Raw genomic sequence first — 6,766 nt, 5'->3', positions numbered from 1 at the left:
AGTTTCACCCTGGGAGGGTTGATATCGACGAGGATTGGTCGTAGAGAACGAAAAGTGAGAATATATATATGTTTGTGTGTGCGTGTGTGTGTATCGCGAATCACAATGCGAAACGTCGCGACAAGATTCAAGTTACGCCGCAATTATTCACGTTTGTCTTGCTTGCCTGACGTTTTAATATTTTGCAACTTTGATAATACAACACGTATGGATGCGTATGTATACATATATGTATACACGAGTACGGATTGCGTAATAAAAATATATCTTTACTGCTTCCTACTTATTTATAAAGTTATAAAACTTTGGTGTATTCGCCTCCGCTCTTCTTCGAATGTCTTTACTTATACACACTATAATGTATACAATGCTGCAACATAGATTCAAAAGGTCGGTTATACGCACCGTGTGAACTTATCTAAGGGGGATCATAAAATGAACGTTCGAATGCATCGGACTGGTTTCCCAAAGCAGCGTTATTATTTTTTTTCCCCCTTTTTGGACACGTGTCGAAATACAGTAATTTTATTTGGATGCTCAAAACTCTGATTTCACAACGTTTACTCAGAGCTGGGTTATACATAAACATAAAATTCGGATGCAACAGCATCAAACGCATAAAATAATTAATTGACGAAGAATTTCGCGTCATTCCTTTTACTCGAGTACACCTCCGACACCGCCGTCTTTTCATCGGCTGATCGTAAAGCATATGTTTTACGTGAAAAATTGCACCACTTTGTACGCTAGGTACAGTTTCGACCGACAAAAGTATTATTCGATCGCTTTGTGAGAGAATTCTTATGTTAACGAAAAACGCGTATTGTAACTTAAATATTACAGATGAGAAATCGTAATTGAATATAAAATCAAAAAATTTTAATGCAGCAACAATCCAAAGTAGAAGCTCGATGGACTGTACACAAAAAGACCGTACAGTTTTTATAAAACAACTCAAATTGTTTCGGTCAATTTGTTCAATTCGCTAAAGTTCACGAATAATTTCCTCATCCGAGCGAAATTGAAGTAGGCTTCCATATATTTCTGACCAGCGAAAGCGGTGAATCAAACGAAAAACCTACGGCTTCGGTGCATATCAACATGCAGAGTGGATCAACTTTACATTAAAACCGCAGAGTTTCATACGAAACAATTGAGCAGAATCGTACAACGAACCGCATAGCATGGTGGAATTTCAATGAAAATAACAAAATAACGAGATCAAAATAACAATAATAATAATAACAACAAGAATAATAAGAAAAACTATAAAAGGACGAAAAAACGTATAATAGGAGCAATAACGATATTTCTCTTAGTCTCAGGATGGTGCAACCTACCGGAAATCCCTACACACGTCTACCGATAACAATATTTCCTACGCGGCAGTAATCTTTCGCGCTTGGTTTGACTAGCCGAGCTGCTCGTTTCTGCCGTAAGTAAACGTCAGCGGGACGACGATGAGAATCGCATCATATGTGTAGTACTTTCCTGTAAACGTACCTACGTTAAGTACAACGTTCTGTTCACCGGAAGCAAGCTTTCGAATGTTGCGCGGCATGAGTGAAGTTTAGCGTCGAAAAACGCGGAGTTATGTAGCCGTACGGGTGAACGAGAATTGGGGGTGGGGGCGAGTTCGGCACGGGGATGGGGATGGGGCCGGGGGTGGGGGTGGGTAGCTCCTGCGCCTGCGAAGACCCCGCGAGGCGCATGTCCGCCGTACCCCTTCCTTCCCTGGCGGCGGTTCTCGTCCTCGAATGCCTTCCCACCCCCGCATGCATCGCAGCGTACACCTACCCCGTTACCGAGTGCCACCCTGCACGCCGAAAGATTCCAGCTGCAGCTTGCGGCGTCCTGTAGGACCTGCAAGGGTTTCCTTAATTCCTTCCGGTCTCTCTGCAATCGGATCAAATGCCGGGATCGGCGATTCGTTCCAATTCCTGCATCGGTTTTACGTAACATCGATTTGTAAATACAAATTTTCACCCGGTTGTAAATTGCCAATTTTTGCTCCATTTATGTCCAAGTCCTCCTTACAGCTGTGTTTTGGAGATTCGCAAGCTTTGAAGGCTCTTATCGTACCGATAATATTATACGTTTGAATTCTCGTTAATCCGTTCACTTTGTTAAACGCTATGGTGTAAATCTTGATTTTCTTTTTTTGCATTTTAAATAATTTTCAAGATAATGAGATGAGAGTAAAATTTTCTGACAAATCGATTGCCGCTATTTATTTTGTAAAATTATTCTCACATTGCGAGAAGTACGTAAATTTAGAAAAAAAAATCTGTTTCTGAAACATGTCCAAAACGTCTCAAAATTCTCTAGAAACTGTTTTTTTACTCAAATAAAGGTATTTTGATTCAATGTTTTGTTTTTTAAAGCGAACCGGTTAATAACCTTTCAATGCTATTTCACTGATAATAAAGCGTTACAAGAAAAATGAATTGAATAATCAGGTATCAATTGATCACATGAGTCACTTACTCCTACATACATGACTCGATGAAAGAAAGAGTTACTGAAAAAAATACCGTGTTTTATGGACCACTCAGGTACCGAGAGGAACTCAAAATTGTTTCGCACTTAATTAGTTTAATAATTGGAAAGCAATTTTCTTGGTCACTGAGGTATTTAAGACCCTTGTGACTTTATCGTTTGGAAAATCATTGAAATCAAGTATTTTATTCCGAAATATAATTCTATTCGAAAAATTATACTTTCAGTAGTTCAAGACAGACTACCTTCATTCTTTCCTCGTAGAAAAAGTCTCTACCCCTGCAGCTTCTCAGTTCGCATATATTCAACTACACAGACGTATTTTTAAAAGTACAAGCAGTAGCCATGTATGCAATATATATTATATCCATGGACGTATCAAGTTCGAAACGAAGTAAAAGAAAAAGCTGGACAAAGAGAGAGAAAGAGAAAGAGAAGAGGAAAAAAATGCCACTCCCTGTAATCAGAACCGTAAATTTCCCTCGAGTTTCAACTCTTTTTGAAGAACGTAGATTGTAGCCGGTACGCTAGTTATCCACATTTGTGTGCCCAACACTGGCAGAGACGATGCGGTATAGCAAGAATACATGCAACGTGTTACGCGTGTAATACGTATGCATACAAACTGCGGCATAAGCGGTATAAGAACTCGGCGCGAATATATAAAGTGTAAATCGGGCAGCCCTTCCCTAAATTCCCCCTCGTTTCTTCGCGGGTAACATCCAACCCTCCGGTAAGTGAAATCGCCCCTTCTTATTTCCGATCGCCCGTTGAAGTCACCGATACTTCCAATATCTTGCCCACCCTACGGCTGCATCCCCTCCCTCCCCCGCCCTCGCCGTGCAGCTCGTCACAGTTTTAAGGGGACATCGTTCCCTAGGTGGTGGGGGTTGACACCCCCGCGATCAGCCCGGTGCTGCGCGCCTCGGCCGCCTGGCGGCGCCACTGAACGGCCGACGTCGCGACGTCCCTTCGAGCGGGCCGGAAATGTTATGCCGAGGTTCGGGGGATGACGGCGAGGCCGCGAAGACGAGGCACAACGGTTGCGGGGAATTCGCAACGGGATTAGTGGTACGGGACTCAGGGCCGGTTATTTTCCGCAAACGGGAACCGGGCCGCGGGTCGAGAGTCTCGAAGAGAAAGGGACTCGCCGGCTGGGCCAGACAATAGTTTCCCGGCACGGCAAGTGCGTATCGGAGGGATGACAGAGAGGGCTGCAGAAGTGCGCGGCTCGGTTTAGTCTTGGCCAGAACACAGGCCTAGTCGCATCACCGTACTATGCGAGATTGGTACCGTGATACGTTGCTGCAGTTAGTCACAAGTGCATTGTAATAAGAAAAAAAGACAATTATATATACATATACATATGTATGTGTACATACCTGTGTACGTACATACGTACCAGTAAACTTCCGGGATTTATATACAACACGTATATAGATGAAGAAAATTGCGACTTAAAGGAGAAACGAGATTAACAAAAACAAAGACAGTTTTTTCTTTTCGCGTGTAATATAAGATTTTGGAATCATCGGGCTAACAATGAGACACTATGCGCTGCAATTCAAGATATATATATATCACGTATATCAGATACGTGTATGTGAAACGCAGCCATGAGCGCATCCCGTATATATGCAAGCATATATATCAACCAGTGAATACTGCAGGTGATTCTTCAAGAAAAAACCCCTCTACGTTTATTGTGATTGTGTTTGTGATTACGTGTTGCACCATTTTTACAATTTTTTTTGTTCATACGATATTTTCATACGTTTTTTTTTCCTTTTTCTTCTTCCCTTTAAAAGTTATAATCGTAGATAACAGGTGTGCGCGACTACTGACGGATGAGGTACGAATAAAATCAAAAAAAAAAAAACAAATTGCACGAATCAAACGCCGCGTGGAAATATTGGGAAATTTCAACCTACCGTAGGGAAACCGATTCGCAAATCAGCTGACGAAGCTGACGTATTATTCCAGTTATCGCGGTGATTACGCTTATATTTCGTTGAGGAATATTACATACGGTGCATGCAGAGTGGTATTTGTATTGAATTTTTTTTCTCTCTGCTCCACAACCGCAAAAGTTTGACGAGTTGCATCGTGTTGGTACATCCGTGCGTAAAACTGCACCGCTGCATATTTCATTCAATTTCGCACCTACGAGCCACGCGAGCGAGTGAATTGTTATAGTTTGGCCAATTGCACACGTGCGATGCGTCGAGTAGGTTCTATGAAAGTTAAAACGCAATATGATAAAAACGTGACAGAGGCAAGATTCTAGCGGCATTAGAATTATATATACACGTAATAAGCTTATAACGTACCTACGTATAAACTTATTATCTTTGCGGGCGGTCATCAAACTTGAAAGTTAAACATGAGTCCGCCTATAGCTACGATTACACCGCGTTATTCTTATACATACTATACCGCAGCATTAACATGTAACCGCCAGTGATGTACCTCTGCTTCTACTTCTATTCTTATTCTTCTTCTTCTTCTTCTTCTTCGGTATCTGCGAGCCGCTGCGCTTTGATCGCATATGAGACCTTCTCACAGAACATGAGAATTTTCGTATCTCTACTTCAAGCTTTACACATGTGTGCAAATAGTCGGTCTTGTAAAATCCCGGATCGAAAAATATTCCGTGACTGAATTCCTTTTTTTTTCATTCAAAAAATTCTCTCTGTTAAATAAAAAAAAAAAAAAATAAAAGTGAATCAAGTAATCTGTTTTGACACTTGTACGCGGAGATGCAAGTCGATTCGATGCCAGACTCATTTTGGATACCCGGCATTCGTCACTGGTTCGTAAATCTAAACGATCTTGGCGAATATACCTACACATATAACGTGTGCAGTATCCGTGACGCGAAATGCCAGCAGTTTTATATATCCCACTACCCATATGCGAAGATCAATTGACGTAATCGAGATGTTTGTTAAAATTAATCATTTCCTAGAAATTCGTACGTGTGTACACGATAGACGCGTAGGTAAGACGTACCTAACTTAACCGCTGACCGCACCATCGCGATATGGACACACACCACAGAACTATTGTAATTGTTAATAACTCAAAATTATACTCACGAAATTAATCACGATCGCCTCGTTGCTAAATGAGAAAAATAAAAATTAATTACACCGGAATGACTGAGGGTAATTCTTTAGACGGGATTAAAAATATTCGCGATATATTTTGTTCAACGTTTGAACGATATTCCCGAGTGGTAGAATCGAATCTCTCAGCTTCGGCAAGATATTTCCAATTTTTTCAACTTCTTGGCTTTATTCGATTTGTCGATTTGTATTGTTTTTCTTCTTTTTTTTTTTTTATTTATTTCTCGCAAAACACCAGCCACATATTTCTTGGCTATCCTCGCGACGTGTACACGCTATAGGTTACACATTATACACATATATCTGCGGTACTCGGACGATCCTATTTGAGATAAAAAGATATCCGGTGTAAAAATTCGCTTATCCGACAAAGTAGGTACGGCGACTTGAGGCGAGCTCATGGCTCATGGCTCATCTCGAATCCCGATGGCCATGGGAGAGGCTCGTGAACCTGGTGCCCGTGTGTCCGTCCGGCGTTTGTCTCTCTGTCTGTCCATCTTTCTGCCTGTCTGTCTCTCGTCCGTCCATTCTGCCGTCCTTTCAGTCGCGATATATGGTTACAATCACACCGACGCTGGTTCCATGGCCTCGTTCTTATACACACGTGTGTGCGCGTGTGGCTGTGTATAGTGTAGGTATACGCGTTTAATAAGGTTCGCGTTATCACGCGAAATGATATTGAGTATCGTGGGATGTTTGGAAAAGAACGAGGTTCACGAGACGCAGCGAAATTCCTAGCAATAATCGACGATTAATAATAAATACGGTTTGCTTCGTTACAATCTGATCGGTGCTCTTGGTGCTTCCTACAACGACCCTGGCAATCTCGACTCGATGATAATTGCTATTGGCATTTGGCCATTCGATATTTCAAACAGGGATACTGAAATTCTCGAATTTTGTCTTCGCGTGACAATTCTGCAATCAGAGTTCACAACGTAAATCGCAAAATGAATTCATGTGCGGAGGATATATTTTCGCATCTTGTATTCATTGTACGTACAACACGCGGTGAATATCAGTAATTCTTGAAAATCAACGCGAATCGATGTATACGTATTTACGCCAACGAACTAAATATTTCTGCATAAAACAAATATCGAGTAAAGCGTGTATCCATTTTTCCAAATACCGACCGC

At 41.5% G+C, this 6,766-nt stretch overlaps 1 protein-coding gene across 8 annotated transcripts in view; it reads left to right on the top strand.

Annotated features, from left to right (window-relative positions):
* The first annotated feature begins 3,766 nt into the window (after positions 1 to 3,766).
* LOC107225756 (homeobox protein cut) overlaps positions 3,767 to 6,766 on the top strand; it is a 94,419-nt gene continuing 91,419 nt past the window's right edge. For all 8 annotated transcript variants that reach the window (XM_046733453.1, XM_046733460.1, XM_046733456.1 and 5 more), the window contains exon 1: positions 3,767 to 4,169. The gene's annotated coding sequence lies outside the window, so the exon portion shown is untranslated. The remainder of the gene's footprint in view (positions 4,170 to 6,766) is intronic.

Source organism: Neodiprion lecontei, chromosome 3 (assembly GCF_021901455.1).
Source record: "Neodiprion lecontei isolate iyNeoLeco1 chromosome 3, iyNeoLeco1.1, whole genome shotgun sequence".
Classification (NCBI taxonomy): domain Eukaryota; kingdom Metazoa; phylum Arthropoda; class Insecta; order Hymenoptera; family Diprionidae; genus Neodiprion; species Neodiprion lecontei.
The sequence above is the reverse complement of the archived record's forward strand: the minus strand, read 5'-3'. Positions and strand labels throughout refer to the sequence as shown.